Here is a 19,556-nt window from a genome sequence, read left to right as displayed (position 1 = left end):
AGACAGACCATAAAAAGGTTTGTGACACCAGGGCTACATCAGGTAGGTCCTCTCTAGTTGTAGACTTCCAGCTTTCTTTAGATGTTTTAAATAACAAAATCTTATCTTTTTTTTGGGGGGGGGGGAGGAAAGAAGGACAGGAAGGGAACCCCTTCCCCCTCAAACCACTCAAACTAAACAAGTCAAAAAGAAGCAAAACTCCCCAGTAGGCAACTTCAATCCAAATAATAAAAGGAGATGGAAAGGTTTGTTAAACTGAGAGAAATCCATTGGAGATACTTAACCACATGATAGCAGACAACTTTATCCTGACATAAAAAGTTAGAGCTTATGTAACATTAGGAGAACAGAGTGGAAAGCTGATTATAGTTGGAGTTTATAGAGGGAGTCAGCATCATAAAATTGGTTTTACATCTGTTTCCCCTTGTTGATGGCAGAAAGACAGCCCATGTCCAGACTAGATAAGACATAAATATGTTTTAAGAAAAATTATATGATTATTTCCTGCATGTATTTTGTAATATCTTGTGGGGAGAAAAATTTTAACTTTTAAAAGTAAAAGTTACAGTAAATTATGTAGTTTTCAATAGTTTACAACAAAATATGTAAATTTAAACATATGGTCATCTTTCCAAGTCAATTGACCCGGGCTCTGAGACTCAGCGCTGCAGGTTTTCTTTGCGGTGTTAGACATACCCTTGGTACCACGCCTACTGCTCCCAAGGAGCCAGGGGCCACAGTTCCAGAGGGGATACATTTCTAGTACAAGAGTCAGAACTGCTGAGGTACACATCAGGGGTGTGGATTTTTCCTACAACTGAGTAATGTAGTTATACTGACCTAATCTCCTAGTGGAGACCATACCTGAATCAGTGCAAACTTGTGTTTAGAAAAAAGCCTTTGTTTCATAAAAAGTAATGGACTATTCAACACTGATATATTTACAGAAGGATATCTCCTATTTCACCTACCTTTCTAGTGGATTTAATAGTGGCGAGGAAAGTAAATTTTAAAGATAAACCTGCTTTAAAAAATATTCACCCTAACCAAATTTGAGCCCTGCACTACCCAATATAACCAACACCTGCCCATTCTGTCTGTACCACTGTGCACAGGGCTTGCTTTAGGAATTCAAGGAGGGCTGATGAGCAGGGCTCCCAAGTCTCATGAATCTCACATAACATTCATACAGTCAGCAGCCTTGTCACACCTTCCTGCAGTCCAGCTGGGATGTCACACTCGTCTTGCAGTCCTATGAGATTTCCTCTGCAGTACGTCATCCCGCACACCAGGGGATGCTGTGGCAGTGCACAGCTACAGGTGGCTAGGTGCCCCCTTTCTTTCACCTCATGCTGATGCCGGGTTCTCGGCTGGATTGCAGCCAGCCAGGCAGCGAGTGGGGAGGGGCGTCTGCACACCCATGGCCGGCGACGGTGAGGAGAGCGCAGGCCTCGCCGGCACCAGCACCTGACTCCCAGCCCAACGCTTCGCCTCCCCCACCCAATTGCCCCGACTCCCAGCTGCCCCGACACCCCCCCCGCCTGCCCCCAAAACCCCCACCCAACTGCCCCCGACGCCCCCACCCAACTGCCCTGACGCCTCCCACCCAACTGCCCCCGACGCCCCCACCCAACTGCCCCCGACGCCTCCCACCCACCTGTACTGACTCCCAACTGCCCCCGACACTCCCACCCAACTGTCCTGACTCCTCACTCCCAACTACCACAACACCACCCACCCAACTGCCACTGACACCCCTACCCAATTGTCCTGACGTCCAACTGCCCCGGCTCCTCCACCCAACTGCCCCAGCACTCCCCAACTACCCCGGGACCCCGCAACTGCCCTAGCACATCCCAACCACCCCATCACTCCCCCACCCAACACCCTCCAACTTCCCCAACACCTCCACCCAACAACCCCAATACTCCTACCCAATTGCCCTGACATCCTCACCCCACTGCCCCAACACCCTCACCCACCTGTCCTGAAATCCATCTGCCCTGGCATCCCCCACCCAAATGCCCCAAAACCCCACCCAACTGCTCCCCAACCCAGCTACCCGACAGTCCCACCCAATGTCCTGGCACCCCTACCTAACTACTCCTCCCCTACCTAACTGCCCCAATGCACCCACCCACCACTTGACACCCTCATCCATCACTCAAGTGTCCCACCAGATACCCTCACCCAACTGCTCCAACAGACAACCCCATCCATCCCATCCACCCACCCACCATCAGACACCCCTAATCCATCTGCCTCAACATTCCCACACATCACCAACACCCCCACAAAACTGCCCCAACATCCTCACACACCAACAGACATTCTCCACCCACCACCACCACCCAAATACCCTGACACCCCCACCTATCCCACCCACAACCAGACACCCCCAGCGAGCTGTCCCAGAACCCACCACCACACACAGCCCCATCCAACTGCCCAAACACAGCCAACACACCTGCCCCAACCACACCCACCCAACTGTCTATCTGCACCAACACCCCCCTCCCTCACCTCCTTCATAGGCTTTGGGCAGCAGATTTGGCCTGGCCGTACTTCCACTATGATAGAGGGGTGGCCAGGCCAAATTTGAGTGCCCAGAAATCTGCTGCCCTAGGCAGCTGCCTAGTTTGCTTTCAACTAAAGCAGCCTCTGCCAGCACCCCGCACCCAGCTGCCTAACTACCCCAACACCCTACTACCCCAGACACCATTAACTCAGCCTGTCCCAATACCCCCACCCCACCCATCTGCCCCAGTCTTCTGCCATATAGCCCAAAACTACACAAGCCCCACCCAATTGCCCCACCACATCCAACTGTCCCACTCCCACAACACCCCTCCCCCACAACTGCCCCAGGCACTTTCCCACCCAGCCCACTAACATCCTCCCACCAATCTGCCTCAAGACCCTCTGACCCAGCCCACTACCAGGCATTCTCACATGCCAACCAACTGCCCCTTCACAGTTCCACTGATCCTAGCATTGTCCATTCTTTTGTTTGCTTTTCTCACAACTACCTCCCACACTTCCCATGTGTGTGACTCCATCCCCAAACTGCACCTTATGACTATTCATTACCTTCTCTTTCAAAACCCTCTCTAACACCCACTTCTTTTGTGAAAGCTACAAGAAATTACCAAAGACTTAAGGATAGGTTGGGGGCATTAGAGATACAGTTAATATGTATTTATCTATTATTTTTAAATAACAAACACCTATGTATAGAATATATATAAACATAGAACATGTTTTGTATATCACTTGTAGTCTTAGACTCTGATCCTGACAATGCTTATGAACATGCTTAACTTTAAGCATCTGAGTATTCCTAGTGAAGTCAAGCATACATTTTTGTGGGATCAGAGCTTTGGACTGGAAGCTGCTTGGGACAGAGACAGTGTCTTAATATGTGCTTAATTACAGTGCCCAGTACAATGGGACGCTATCTAATATAAATAAAAAATAACATGTATTTATTAACCATAGTATTAGCCATATCTCAAAGTCCTAGTTTATATAGGACAGTCAGTTAATGTTAAGAACACCATTTAAATGAAATAAAAATGTTTGGAACTTCTTTGCTAGTAGTAAGAATAAAGGATAATGTCATCTTTTTCTAGTGGAAAAGCTAAGAAAGCTGCTATGATTATGAAGAGTTTTGGACTTAGTTTGTTTCATTCTCTTTTTACCAGGAGATGCTAAGCAGAAGTAAATCCAGTATTTCAGAGCAGAAACTTGTACACTATATGACCTATCTGACTTACACATTGGAAGAATTGCCTGGTCTGGAGTACCTTAAGACTATCTGGATTAGGTGTTCTACTTCTTGTCGCAGTTAATTCCATTTATAATGCTGCTTGCATTTCATATCGTTCTGTTTGGTGTTCTCTACCTTTCCAGTCTTCTTCTTCATGTTTACAAGAGAAAGAATGACCTAAAGGGGGATTATTCCAGTAAGTTATGGGACAATGGGAGGCAAATGGTGGTATGCCTCTGGGACTTGTATGGAAAGTTATGGCACGGTAAGCAAGATGTTTTCTTTAAACATAAATCCAAACCCTCTTAGATAAAGTGAAGGCACTAAAGAAAACCCTGGTTCTCCAAACAAATACTAGCTGGCTACTTCCTACCCAACTTTGCCATGCTGGCTGCTCCTTTAACTATTCACTGGCTGGTTCAGTGTGACAAGGTCTTTTTTATGATAAAAAAAAATCCTGTGTCAGAGCCCTGTCATTCACTCAGACATCTGTGTTCCAAACTGATGCTTAAGCCTTTCAGTATCGTGAACACTCACTGCTATATTTGAATTGAAATCACTTTCCCTGAGAAACTAAATTTTACAGAATTGAGAAGGAGCATTTAACAGTCCTAGGGCTAATATGGTATCCCTCCAGTACTGTCTTTTAATGACAACTTTTACAGATCGTGCCCCATTGCATTAGCTTACTATTTCAAAGGACACCGATTCTTGGGTGATCCAGTGGTATCTAGCTTTGCAGCTGTATGCCTTCCAGGTGCAGGTATGGACATCTTGGTGAGATTGCTTATGGGGAGTAGAACACCAGCCATCCAAGTGGGGAGGTATGTAGTGGGTGGTACAAACACTTTGGGCCCCAAAGAAAGGTGCTCTTGGACCTGGTTCACCACACCAAACCCCCAGTTTCTGTAAAAAGCAAGGCAATATCCACCTAGATCTCTTTGCCTCTCGCAATGAATGGCTAATCTTTCACCCCCGATCTTGTTCATGATTCCCAGAACCCCAGGTCTCTCAGGCAGGATCTCTTCTATCCCAATGATCTCAGGGTCATATTCATGTTTCCTATCCTTCCCCACTTCACTGAATCATAAAGGCTGGAGCGCACTGAGCAGATGGCTTCACAATAGCTATTGTGAAACCAAGACAGTTTGCTGTGCAGGTTTATCTCCCTCTTACACAGTTCCTTCAGTAACAACATCACCTTATAATCAACATTACTTTGATATCAGTGACATAACAAATGAGAAGTTAATCTTTGGCACCGTTTCCTCTAAAACTTCCTGCTGGTATCTAGTAAGGAACTTATGTTAAATCACAGCATGACGGGTAGAACACTAATTGCACTTTGTGTACTTGACAGGTTATGAGCTTCATGGTGTGGAAAAAATCCCAGAAGGACCAGGGCTGATTATTTATTACCATGGTGCCACTCCTATAGACTATTTGTACTTTATGGCTAGATTATGTAACCTGAAGGGCAGACTCTGCCACTCAGTAGCTGATCATTTCACCTTTAAAATACCAGGTAAAGCACTTTCATTGTACTGGGCAGGTGAAGGGAAGGGAGGAGAGTTAAAAATATTTTAAATTCAAAGATACTTGGAGAAATTCATACATTAATACTAGAGATACGTACATCAGTATAGGCATTCAGATTGCTTTCCAGTGTGTACTACAAAAAATAGTGTAATTACAAATGTTTGAGGAAGTCTGAGGTCTCCTGAAGTTCGTAATAGCTATTGGTTCACAGATTTCCAAAAACTTTGCATGTGGCATTAACATAAAGAAGAGGCAGTGTCCTTTCTTCTCTTAAGTATCCCACTTAATATTTTTGGTAAAATTAAGGCTGTTGTAAGTGAAAAGAATACATTATTAAACTAGTTTTATTATTAACTTTCAAAGTTGTAAACTATATATAAATAGGGCCCTACCAATTCATGGCCCATGAAATCTGGTATCTCCTGTGAAATCTGGTCTTTTGTGTACTTTTACTCTATACTATATAGATTTTAGAGGAGACAGCGTTTCTCAAACTGGGGGTCCCAACCCAAAAGCGGGTCTTGGGGAGGGTCATAGGGTTAATGTAGAGGGGGCCGCCCAGCTCTGAAGGCAGCAGCGCAGAAATAAGGGTGGCAGGATATGGTATTGCCACTCTTACTTCTGCGCTGCCTTCAGAGCTGAGTGGCCAGAGAGTGGCAGCTTCTGGCTGGGCCCCCAGCGCCAAAGGCAGTGCCTTGCCAACAGCAGTACAGAAGTAAGGGTGGCAATACCATACCTTATTTCATATTAACCTTGTGACCCCCCCCCCGACAACCTCCTTTTAAATTTCAAATTTAAATATCAGAAATCATTAAATTTATGATTTTTTAAATCTTGTGGCCATGAAATTGACCAAAGTGGACCGTGAATTTGGTAGGGCCCTATATAGAAACTATTCTAATAAATAAACTTTCTGTATCAACATGATAAAATGTTATATTTTACTTATGTAGGAATGTGTGCTGTGTATCAACATTCTTCCCCTTCAGACATCTGTCCTCCAAGTAGAAAAGGAGTACAAGTGTACATATTAACTGTTCACTTTCTATTCTATTCAATAGATGTTTTTATACTGTACTCATCACTAGTATCTGAGTGCCTTCCAGCAGTGCATTAAGCCATGTCACTTCATATCTGTCACATGTTGTTTGTTCTCTCATCATCTCCCTAGAGGGAGAAATGCGTGCAGCGGAGTGTCTTATTTTGGTAGGGTGTGACTTTTTATATACATGTGTGTATATATATATATATATACACACACACACACACACACACACACACACACGTGTTACTATGTGTTTATATTAGAGAAGGCAAAGTCAAAGAAATGCACCTTGCACCTGAATTGATGATGTTTATGATAGTCCTTAGTTCCTGGGGGAGTTCATTCCAAAGTCTCAGACTCCCCCCAGAGAAAGTTTTGTCTCCTGCACGGACAAGTTTTACTCCTATTGTTGAGAATTCCATTGTGCCAGAGGAGTGCAGTCATCAGCCATGGTCTTCCTTCGAGAACTTTAGATGGTCTTTCACATATCCTGGGCCCAGGTCATGGAGTTCTTTGAAGATCAGGACTGAGACCTTGAACTTGATTCAATATTCTATTCAATATGCTATTGGAAGTCAGTCTAGAGAGTGGAGGACAGATTTGATATCTTCCCGGTAGCCTGTGTTGCTGAAGAGATGCACTGTGGCATTCTGTACTAGCTGGAGTTTCCTAAATGCTGACGTTTTCATGCCCAGGTATATTGCATTTCTGTTAGCTAGTCAGGAGGTGATGAAGGCATGAATAACTGAGGCCAGGTCTTCATAGAATCATAGAACTGTAGGGCTGGAAGGGACCTTGAGAGATCATCAATTCCAGCACCCTGTGCTAAGGCAGGACCAAGTTAGCCTAGACCATCCCTGACAGGTGTTTGCCCAACCTGTTCTTAAAAACCTCCAGTAATGGGGATTCCACAACCTCCCTTGGAAGCCTATTCCAAAACTTAATGACCCCTATCATTAGGAAGTTTTTCCTAATATCTAACTTAAATCTCCTTTACTGCAGATAATTCATTACATCTTGTCTTACCTTGAGTGGATATGGAGAGCAGTTGATCACTGTCCTATTTGCAACAGTCCTTAACATATTTGAAGACTATTACCAGGTCTCTTCCTCAGTCTTCTTTTCTCAAGACTAAACATGCCCAGTCTTTTTAGCCTTCCTCGTAGGTCAGGTTTGCTGAGCCTTTTATCATTTTTGTTGCTCTCCTCTGGACTTATTCTAATTTCTCCATATCTTTCCTAAAGTGTGGCATCCAGAATTGGACAGTTATCCAGCTGAGGCCTCACCAGTGCCAAGTAGTGAGGGCCAGTTACCTCCCATGTCTTACATAAGAAACTCCTGTTAATACACCCCAGAATGATGTTAACCTTTTTCACAACTGCATCACATTGTTCGCTCATATTCAATTTGTGATGCACTATAAACCCCAGATCCTTTTCAGCAGTACTACCACCTAGCCAGTTATTCCCTATTTTGTAGTTGTACATTTGATTCACCGCTCATCTAAGTCTTTGGAAACCACCAGTAATAGAGTGGGGATGAATTTACCTGGCAATTTTTTATATATGTCAGCACTTTTTCTGGAATAGGTATATTTCAAGTTTTGTTGAATTGTATCTTTCAGCTGATGTTCTAAAAGACATCAGCTTGCACTGATCAGTGCTGCTCACTACCAAATTCCTCTGGTAGTATTCTAGCCATCTTAGCTGTTTTATTCATTGTAGGACAAAGGCCTCTCTTGACAGTAACCTTGTCCATCATACTATAGTATACTGTTCAACAGAAACAACATGTGAGGAGGAGATGTGGGGGTCTCATGCCCCCCCCAAGATTACTCGGTCACATGGTGCAGCCAGGCCCCCTCCCTGCGGGGCAGCTGAGCCAGTGAGCTGCGAGCTGCACCAGGCAGGGAGAAGCAGAGGTGAAAGAATAGCCTGGGAGCTGCAGGAGGGGCTGCTGCTTTCCGGGAGGGTGGCACTGCTTTCCGGGTGGGATGCAGCCTCAAGGGGCGTGACTCCAGCTGTTCCATGGTTGTGCCCCCCACCGCCATCAGCAGGCATTGGCCATCTCTGCTGTTCTATACAATATAGGTTCTTATAGTGACCTCACCACCATAGTGTCTAAGCGCCTTCCAGTAGTGCATTAAGTGGTGTGACTAACATCGCTTGCAGTTTGTCACATGTTTATTCTCTCACACTCTTCTCAGGGGAACAATTTTGTGTACAGTGTAGTGTTCTGTTGCAGTAGGGGTTTTTGTTGTTTCTCTTTTTTTTTTTAATCTACACAGTGCTATGTTGTTTATATTAGAGAAAGCAAGGTGGAAGAAATGCACCTTACACTTGGTGCTTAAGATGGGGAGGTCTGTGATGGTCCTTAGTTCCTATGAGAGTTCATTCTACAGTCTCAGACCAGCCCTCAAGAAAGCCTGGTTTGCACAGATGAGTTTTACCTTTAAGGTGGAATGTTTCATTGTGCTGAGAAGTGACATTGCTGACCACAGTCTTCAGCTGTGCCACTGAGCACCTTGAAGATAAGAACTGAGTCCTTGAATGTGACTTGATATTCTACGGAAAGCCAGTGTAGAGTGGAGGATAGGTTTGACGTGATCACTGTAGCCCATGTTGCTGAAGAGATGTGCTGGAGCATTCCATACTAGTTGAATTTCCCTAAGGACTGATGGCTTCATGCCCAGGTTGTAGCCAGAACTTTGCTATAGTTTGACGTTCAAATGCCTTTCCATACAATGGTGGCTGAACATGTCAGAGTGTCAGTGCCAATTATATAGGAGGATTTTGTTATGCTAGACTTGTTGCTACTGACTATAACAAAATGTCTTGTTTGATCGATATTTAAAGTGTAGCCAACTATACAAAATTGGTTGACTGTGAGGACTAAAGGGGCAGATTGTGTGGACTACCAATAGGTGGCTTATTAGATTTGTCTTCATTACTACCCTGGGTGTCTGGTCATCCCAGGCACTGATGTCTGGATAAGAAACATCCAGTTCACACAACTTTCCAATTGTATATAAACAAAAATCAAACAATAACATAAAATATAAACAAATCAAATTAAGATTAATCAAGTTAGTATCAATTTACCAATCTAATTATCAGGTTAATTACTGCCAAATACAATCATTCCATATCTGCTTTATCTAATAATTTGGGAAGGTGGCATACCTTTTTTAGCTATCAGCCTTAAAATAACAGGGTACTATCAATCTCAAGACCTGTTGATATTACAGTAAAAAAGCTATGTTAAAAGAACATTAAGGTTGAAAAATCAAGCAGTTAAAAGTCAGGAAATGTCAGAATTAAGGTTGCTCATGCAACGTTACTTTGTCCTCCTTGTGCGTACACATTATGATACAGTCTCTAATTACATGATCATATACTATTTTCCCACAAGACCTCTGCCTTATTCAGTGCACAAAATAGATTATGCTCTGAAAATGCATTAGAGTTGTGTAGGCTGTTGGTTGTAAGACCCTGTCCCTATTTGTTGCAGATGTTGGAAGGTGTGTTGTGAAGGAGGCAGGGGGCTGCAGAAAGAGAAGGGGAGGTCTCCTAGTTAAGGCAGCTGAACACCACTCTGGAGAATTAGATTCTATCCCTGCCTCTGCCACAGACTTCCTATGTGATTCTGGGCAAGTCATTTAAACCAAACTTTTCACAGGGGGTCACTAATTGTGTGTTTTGCATTTTCAGGGCACCCAGTTTGAGATCCTAGGACTGATTTGCAAAAGTGCTGAGCATTCACAGCTCATCTGAAGTCATTGGGAACTATGCTCTGAACATATAAAGTGATATAGAATGCTAAATACTCTGAAAAATCAGGCCATATCTTTTCCAAATTGGGCACTTCAAATTAGTGGACACTTCAGAGCTTAATTTCTCTGTACCTCTGTTCCTCATCTGTAAAATGAGGATAATAATAGTGCCTCATCTCACAGGATTATTATGAAGATATATTCTTCAAATTCTGTGCAGCACTCAGATACTGAAGTGATGAATGCCTGTGGTGGGTATACAAACCTGGCACTGGCCAAGTGAGGGTTAATGAACAGCTCTGGGCCAGACTGTTCAGCCCCACCTCAATCTTCAATGAGTGGGATGGCCTAAAGGGGAGAACCATAGCTAAAGTAGTGGCATATCTGGGAGAAGACTATCTACCAGAGAAAAGTTTAATTAAGAGCAGGGATTGCTCAAACAATTACTTCCTGCTGGAGCCCTCTGAGGGGAAGGTGGGCCTGATGCAGAATGATTACTTTGGCACTATTACCAATGACTCACCTGTGGGGGCTGCGCAGGCCTATGACCTGCCAGAGGCTTCCTGAAGGAAAAGAATCTTGTGTGTTTGATTGTTTTCCCTTAGATCTTTGATAGCCCAGGAAAGAGCAGACTTCCACAGGACTCAGTCAGAGGGCTGAGTCTCCCACACCCAGATCCATGCTGTTGACCAGCCAGGCATTGCTGACCAAAGGCTGGGTGTATTCAACACACTGTCACACCCTAAGGGGGCACTATGGGAGACCAACCCCAACAGCAATGCCATGAATTTTCCCAGGGCTTTTTTTATAATGTAGTATTCAGAGCAGGGTCTGAAGAATGCATGATGAGTAAGTCATGTGGCCATTAACTGAATGATGACACAGCTAAAACAAAATACTGAATAATTACCTATCCAATGAGTCTATGCTGTACATGCTGAGGCAGGAGTCCTTTGGGAAAAAAATAGTTTGTGGTCACATAATTAGAGACTGTATCATAAGTATACTTATGGTGGGGGGGCAAATTAAGGTTTCAGAGGCATCCTTAAGTGTGGCATTTCTTTATTAGTGCTTGACTTTGCAAACTTAGCATTTTTTTGTATGTAACTCCCTGAGGTTTTACAAATGCACAATTCAAAATAAATAGAAATTTCATCATGAGTCATCAAATTCTGCACATAGGTCATCAGCATGGTTGGATCCTTCAGATCTACAGTATAGACTTCTGCCACTTGAGCTAATCGAGTAACTGATAGCAGTAGTAGGTTGTCATCCTTTAAGTGGACAAGCCACTAGAGGGAAATGAGACATACATTTTGCCAGGTGGTTTTAGAGATATTTGCTGACAGCAGAGACATACTGAGACTCAGGAATTTTACATTTCAGTCCAGGTTTTGGTGAGGAGTGTGTTATAGTGGTAACAGATCCTTCTACATCTAGCCTGAAACCTCCTATTTCTGTCCCCTCCAGCCGAGCCTTTCCCCAGCCTTCTCCACCTTCCAGCCTGTTTCAGTCCTCCCGCTCGGCTCCCTTTCCATCCCAGCTTCTGTCTGTCTCCCACCCAAACTCCTCACTCCTCTGCGTCTAGTCCAGCAACTTCCTTATCTTCCATGCTGCCTGAGCACCAGCAGTGGGGAGATTGAGAGTACAGGCAAGACGATATCCTTGCCTTCAATTTCAATCCCTAGCAACACAACAATTGCCAGTAGCTAGGGTGAGAAGCTCCAGGAAGAGTTCTGCTCAGCTCCAGGATGGAGAATACTAAATAGCTCTGAGGGGATAGCGCATGTGCAGTCTAGTTAACAAGTGGCATCCTCACTTACTTTGTCAGTCAGTCATGCACACAAAAGAAAATCCCTTGTTATGACTAAGCAATTGTTCTTTTCCACAGACAGGTATTTAACTTCTCTCTTTATATTTTGGTTCTCATTGACTATCAGCAATTCAACTTTAACAAAATTCCCTAAGACATAAATCTGGGGGAAAGGTTAGACTAATGCTATCAGAAAAAAAGGTCTGTTACTCTTACAAATCATGGTTTGGGGTTCAGTTTTCACATGCAGGCTTATCTGCTTCACATGATGTTTAGCCACTTTTTTTTTTTTTGGTAAGGTAAGCAGTTCTTAATGTAAGGTGGTCTAGAGTTCCTTTATAATGTAAACTGGACACATTTCTTACAGGTATTAAACTGCTTTTAGATATTTTTGGTGTGATGCACGGTGGAAGAGAAGAATGTGTTCAGATTCTGAAGAATGGCCACTTATTGGGTGTGTCGCCTGGCGGAGTTCGAGAAGCATTCTTTAGTGATGAAAACTACAACCTCTTGTGGGGTAATCGCAAAGGCTTTGCTCAGGTGGCTATAGATGCAAAAGTGGTAAGTACCACCTCCTGCATGTACATACAGACATATTTTCTTCTTGAACATGGGATCCACAGACTAACAAAATAGTTGTTTTTAAGTATGTATTATAAAATAATGGATTTCTCTTGCCCACAGTGTCAGAGGGCGCTTCTTCGGCTATCCCATGAGCAGCGCTGACTAGCCTGTTTTCATGGCCTCTCACTCAAAAACACATAGATAGTCTGTTTCTTTTCCACCACATGAACCTTTAATCCTTGCTTTCTAAACAGTATTGGACATAGCACAGGTATTGAGCAGGAGGAGCCTGTCACAAAGCTTTCTTCACCCTCTGAGCTTTTCATGACTGCCTGTTCCTCCCAAATATATATCCACCCAGTTACTGAGTCAATTGTCTCATTAGCCCAGTAGTTACCACCAAAGGTCAGTAATCCCCACTATGAACATATTGATTGACTCCAGTCAAACCTGCAGCCTTCTCTGTGCTGCAGCACCTTCAGTGAACAGGGGACTACAGCCAGCACGCAGTCACACAGTCTATACCTTCATGTTCACCCCTTTTACAAAAATATGATAAATTTTGTACAAAATTTCTGTGAGGCATCATTTGAAAACTCACAGTTTGCTGATCATTATTGTCCTGGTAAAATATGTGTGGCTTTGGACTGGGAGAAGGATCCTGACTGAAAGAAATTCAGCTGGTAAAACTGCTGAAATAGGTGGTGAGAGAGACCTGGGCTTTGAATTCACTTAGCTTGTTAAGTTAGGCATTAGTCACATTTTACTTTTATTTTTTTGTAACCAGTTCTGACTTTTATGCCTCATTACTTATAATTACTTAAAATCTATCTTTTTGTAGTTAATAAATTTGTTTTATTGTTTTATCTAAACCAGTGGTTCTCAAACTTTGTACTAATAACCCCTTTCACACAGCAAGCCTCTGAGTGCGACCCCTCCTTATGAATCAAAAACACTTTTTATATATTTAGCACCATTATAAATGCTGGAGGAAAAGTGGGGTTTGGAGTGGAGGCTGACAGCTTGCGACTCCCCATGTAATAACCTCGCAACCCCCTGAGGGGTTCTGACCATCAGTTTGAGAACCCCTGATCTAAACCAGTGTGTTTGGACTGAAATGTTTGGGAAACTCCATTTGGGATAACGGGATTTGTGCATATCATTTTCTATTAATAAAATGACATACTTTATATGAGCATGTATTGTTAAAGAGCGAGGTGGGCAGTTCAAGACGTAATTTCTGGGAAAGTCTAGGACTGGGAACTTGCTGGTGTTTCTCTGCAGTGTAATTCGTGAGTGGCTGGCTATAGTACTCATACACTATAACTGGGAGTAACTTACATGCTGTAGGCTGTGTGTGAGCAGACCAGAAGTGGTAACTCGCAGAGCAAAGTAGTGTAAAAGGCACCCCAGGGTGGAGAACTGAGGGGACACAGCTGTTCATGGTCCAGATTATACCCTGGGTAATGTCAGTGACATAAATGAAATTCAAACTCAGTTAACATTTTTATTTTCATATCAAACCTGAACAGAGATAGCAACATAGCTTGATAAATACACAACCACAACTCTGCGGCAAGCACAACTGCAGGCTTGTCAAACTCTGAGACTGCTCTTGTGTACAATCTGAATAGAACATTTCAGTGTTTCAATTAATCATCTCCAATCAAGTCATATATTACTTACCTGTAAAGCAATAGTCTCATTTGTTATATAGTCTTGACATTTTAGGCAAAACCACCACCAAAAAAAAAAAAAATCCACCAGGATTATATCTCTGAAGCAGTCTCTTTGGAATGGTTCTGTTCTATTTATGGAATCTGTTCTTTCTGCTTCTAAATGTTATGCTGATAACCAATGTTGTTTTAGTGTTTGTGTACTTGGGGACCCTATCCAACACCCCTTTAAATCAATGGAAAGATTCTTATTCAGAATTTCCCCATTTAAGTTAGATCAGGCCCATGGTACATAACTAGCTGTAGTTTTTCTAAGCAAACACAATACTACTTTCATTTACTAATACAAATTTACCAGTTGCATTTCAATTTAGTGAGATGATAACATTTGCTATGACCATGTGATATAGATGGAATGCCTCTCTAGTTCAGAAATTAACTAAATTTTTAAAAATTAAAAAAAATGAACTAATTTTTAAAAAAAATTAGAGTGAAATGTTGTCCAAATCCTCACCACTTTTTTCTCGTTTATTAGCCCATCATCCCTATGTTCACACAGAATCTTCGGGAAGGATATAGGACACTTGGAAAAATATGTAAGATATAATACATATGTATCCCTTAAAGTTTAGAATTTTTTAAATATGTGCAATATCTACTATATGTCAGAAATATACTTGTAAAACTATGGAGACTTCTGTTCTGTTTTAACTCTGGTAACTTTTTTTTTGTATTATTATTGTATTAATATGGGTGCATACCAAATATGCATGAGATAAAGCAAGAGTAAGTAGAGGGTTTGTTTCAGCACCACCACCCAAGATTCTATGCTCTGCAAATTGTCTTGCTTATTTTGTCATGGCTTTGGTAAAATTGTCACTTGCAAACTAAGCAATCCAGGCATTATTTGGATTCAGGGACTCAGCTAGCTTTTAACCTATTGCTTACCATTTACAATTTGTTTTTAAACTCACAGGGTCATTTAGGTGGCTTTATGAATATTCTCGACTGCCAGTAGTTCCCCTATACGGAGGGTTCCCAGTCAAATTTCGCACATATATTGGAGATCCCATACCATATGATCCAAATGTAACTGCTGCGGAACTAGCTGAAAAGGTACAGTAATTTGATTTTCTGAATAGTCCAATCTCCAGTATTCTGTATTTAAATTGTTGCTTTTCAAGGGTAAAAGGCAAAAATAAAATGTCTGTTAGTTTTTTGTAAAGTAAATCTTTTTTATAGTCATGTCATCTGTTACATAGTGAACTGTTGCCCACTAACAGACTCCAGTGACTGTAATTGGTAATCTGTGGCTGCCATTGGCTCCTGACCTCATTGTCTTAAATTGTCATAATTCTTCATAGATTTGTACATTGTTTTAATTAGAGCAGGTAAAAAAAAATTATGATGGAACAGTTTTGTGATAGGAAATGCTGATTCAACTAAATCAAAAACTTTTGTGGGAATGTATCGATTTCATAAATTTTTTTGACAATATTTTCAAAGCAATTCATTTTGACTTGATTATTTTGCTATAGCTATAAAACATTTTCATATGGTTGTGCTGATATTTCTGAAAAAGGGTTTCTGGAAATTTTTGTTTGGCAGGAAAGTTTGAAATTTCTATTTTCTTCATTCCAATTGGGACAAAAGGCAATTTTGAAATGTCATAATTTCCTGTGGAATGGAAATTGAGTTTCAACCAGCTCTAGTTTTAATCTCATAACCCTCCTCCCTGCCACTCTCCCTCATAATTTACACCAGAGGTTTCCAAACAGTGATACACAAAGTACTTGCTGGTTATTTATGCAGAGCTATCACCAATGCTGGTTGGACTTGTTACCAGCTGCTAAATTACGTTGAAAGAAGTAAACATTTCATTAAAAGCTTTCCCAATTTCTTTTCCATGGAAGCTATTAACTTGTCACAGGGATGTTATCTGGTTTCAAAAGAGAAGGGAGGTGATTCACATAATTATGACTCAGAGTGAAGGGGTTTGGGAAACCTATTTTATACTATTCAGTGGAGTGGAAAACATGATGCAAAGGCAGTCAGTTTCAGGCAACTTGAATACTGCCAGCAGGCAACTGGCCTCTTTAAAGGGAGATGAGGCCAGCCCCACCTGTGCAATAATGAATTAGCATCTTCCCAGACTGAAGAGTAGAGATAAGGAAGCCAGCTGATGCTCTATTAAGCACCTGAGCCTTATAAAAGGACAGAGGCATCAGTCTGGGATTGGAACTACACAGGGCAGAAATAGGCAAAGGTTTCATAACAACTCAGCCTATCTCAGTGGTTCTCAAAGCCGGTCCGCTGCTTGTTCAGGGAAAGCCCCTGGCGGGCCAGACCGGTTTGTTTACTTGCCGCTTCCGCAGGTTCGGCCAATTGCGGCTCCCAGTGGCCACGGTTCGCCGCTCAGGCCAATGGGGGCTGCGGGAAGCAGCGCGGGCCAAGGGATGTGCTGGCTGCCCTTCTCGCAGCCCCCATTGGCCTGGAGCGGTAGCCGCGATTGGCCGAACCTGCGGATGCAGCAGGTAAACAAACCAGCCCGGCCTGCCAGGGGCTTTCCCTGCACAAGCGGCGGACTGGCTTTGAGAACCACTGGCCTATCTGACACTTCTACTATTTAAATCCTACCTCTAAACCTCATGAATACATAACAGAGCCCTTCAAAATGTGTAGCAAAGGACCAGAATCCATAGTCTCTTTTTGCCTTCAAAAATAGACTATCACACCTCTGAAAACGATAAACATTTTTCAGTTCTTAATATATGGACCTACTGAATTCCAGCATTCCCAACCGTTACTGTCTGCCACTCAGTTGCTCCCTTAAATATTTCAGTTTTTCCTCCCAGGTTGCCTCTTCTGCATGGGGGAATAACTCCCTGACAAAATTTGATCAGCCACAACCTCATCCTTCTTCAAATTCCTCCTTAAAACTCTCCACTGCCACAATGCTTACAAAAGCCAGCATGCTAATCATAGCTAGTTAGATGACAAGCTATGATTATTACTCTTCACCTATCCTTTTCCTACACCCTTCCTATAAAACCAATTTTAAAAATGCACATAACTGTAAGCAAAGATGAACCAATTCCTCCTGTTATTCATTTGGCTTTGTGCATATCCCCATCCCCTACTTTTCATGTGTTTGTCTCTTTAGATGATAAATCAGCGCAAAGGTTCTCTCTTTTTCTGTTTGTACAGGTCTCAGTAATGATTGGGGCCTTTGGTACTAACATAGTATAAATGTTTACTACTACTATTTACAGATGGCTCTAACAATTTTTACTTCCATACAACAAATAATCTGAATATACATTATTCTATCTTCCCTTCAGATAGTCAGTAAATTCAGTACAGGCATGGTCTGCTCCCCTCCAGACTTTCCAAGCCTCCCTTTACTTAATTTCTTTCTCCATTCTCTCCTAGGTTATTTGCTAGTATGGCCTGACAAAGAGTTCACATGCATAGCTAACACTGGGCATGAACAGGATATAGGGCACAATCCCACAGTGAGCGCCGTGAGGGCATACCCCATTGCAGGATTGGGATCAGCATTGGAGGCTTTTAACAGCTAAATATGAAATACTTTCTCATCATGGGTTTTAAAGGATTTTGAGGGGGATTCCTCCCCTCCCCCTCCTAACAGCATTTTCCAGAGACTATTAAAAATACAGACTAATAACAGACTAACACGGCTGCTACTCTGAAACCTATTAAAAATATGTATCTTTAGCAAGCATGATAGTGATTCTGTGAGCTGCAGTGCTCTTATAAAAAAGTAAAATTCTCTGTTCCTTCTTCTTTCTTTCCCTTAACAGACAAAGACTGCAATCCAATCTCTAAGAGACAGGCACCAAAAAACACCAGGAAATATACTAAGAGCTCTATTGGAACGATTTGATAAACATCAGAAAGATGACTAGTGTGTTTAAATATGCTGAAACATTTACGCATTTGGTAGTAAAAGATCTTTACAATTGCATATGTTACTATAACTTGCGATTTCTTTTAAGAAGCATCATCATTAGTTCTTCAATAATTATTGCTGTGTCTCACCTGATGTGCTCTGGACATAAACAGTACCTTTCCTACCTGCAGAAACAGGCTAAAAAATTTTTTTTGTGTGTGTGGTGTTGATTTCCCCATATAAAGTAGATCACTTCCAGCTATAGTTGGTTTCCCCCCTTTGCTAAAGGCTTGTCTACACAGGGAAACTTTCTGGATTAGCTCCACTTGTGGATGCTCTATTTTGGACCAAAAGTCACCTTGTTCCAGAAAAATTTGTGTGCTGAGTGCTAAATAAGTATGCTGAGCAGACTAAAATTTAGCAAGAATGTTTGAAACAGCATTTGGTTGGCTAGTGCTCTTTTGCTCATATTTTTCCATTATTCCTGTGGTAATGCCTTTTACTGCAATGTTGTAATTTATGTTGCAGAAGATTTTCCTTACTGTGAATTTCTAGTTTGTAATTTATTTGTCTTTGACTTAAACTTGAAGGGTTAGAATTTAAGCAGTGAAGATCAGTATTCTTTATGCAGAAATCGCAAGAAACTTAACTACAGTCACTTGTCTGTTTCCAATCAAGGGAAGACAGGTACCTATATAATGTTAGAAAATACATTAGATAGTAAGTATCCAATTATCCTATTGCTCTATGGAGATTTTACCCAAACAAGTAGGAATAACAACTGCCCCTACCCCTGGTCTGCCAAAATGATTACTAAAACCAGACCTTTGGTTTTAACACTAATTTTTAAATGTTATCCACCACAAAAGTGTCTTATGGCTCAGTTTTGCATTCCTATGTACCCATGACTGAATGAGTTTGGGTTGAGAAAGAAGGAAGATCAAGGCCTTGCTGTTCCTTTGTAATGTATTTAAAACAAAGAAAACGATTTACGGTTTCTTTCCAGTTTCTATTATCAAACTTAAATGTGCAAATCATTTATATCCTGCTTTTGTGCACAGAGAATCAAATTGCCTAACCATTCAAAATGCTTAAATATATTACAGATCAGTTCAAGCAAAGCATTTTGAAATAATTGGGTTTTTATCCCTTTTTGCTTCTTTGAGGTGTAGACAGTTTAGAAGAGTTAATTTTACCAAAAAGAGTTTGGATCTATTGGGTTTTAAAAAAAAACCCCAAAAACCCTTAGGTCATAAAATGTCAGTTCTGGTTTTGCTGGAGAACTTTTTGCGGATATTTGACGTGTACTGTGAGTTCTTCATTAGAAGTTTGGGGTGTTCCTTTGTTGGAGTGTTTCCATTATGTTGTTATATAGGTGCAGGCAAAAAGAACAAACAGCTCCCCAGCCCTGCCCCAGTGCTTTAATTAGTTTGACTTAAAAACCTTTCCCTACTCAGCTTCCAGT

At 41.9% G+C, this 19,556-nt stretch overlaps 1 pseudogene; it reads left to right on the top strand.

Moving 5' to 3' along the window:
- Positions 1-3,707: 3,707 nt before the first annotated feature.
- Positions 3,708-18,107, top strand: LOC141981417 (DGAT1/2-independent enzyme synthesizing storage lipids-like; annotated as a pseudogene).
- The last annotated feature ends 1,449 nt before the right edge of the window (positions 18,108-19,556 follow it).

The sequence above is a fragment of the Natator depressus genome, chromosome 2 (assembly GCF_965152275.1).
Source record: "Natator depressus isolate rNatDep1 chromosome 2, rNatDep2.hap1, whole genome shotgun sequence".
NCBI lineage: Eukaryota > Metazoa > Chordata > Testudines > Cheloniidae > Natator > Natator depressus.
The sequence above is the reverse complement of the archived record's forward strand: the minus strand, read 5'-3'. Positions and strand labels throughout refer to the sequence as shown.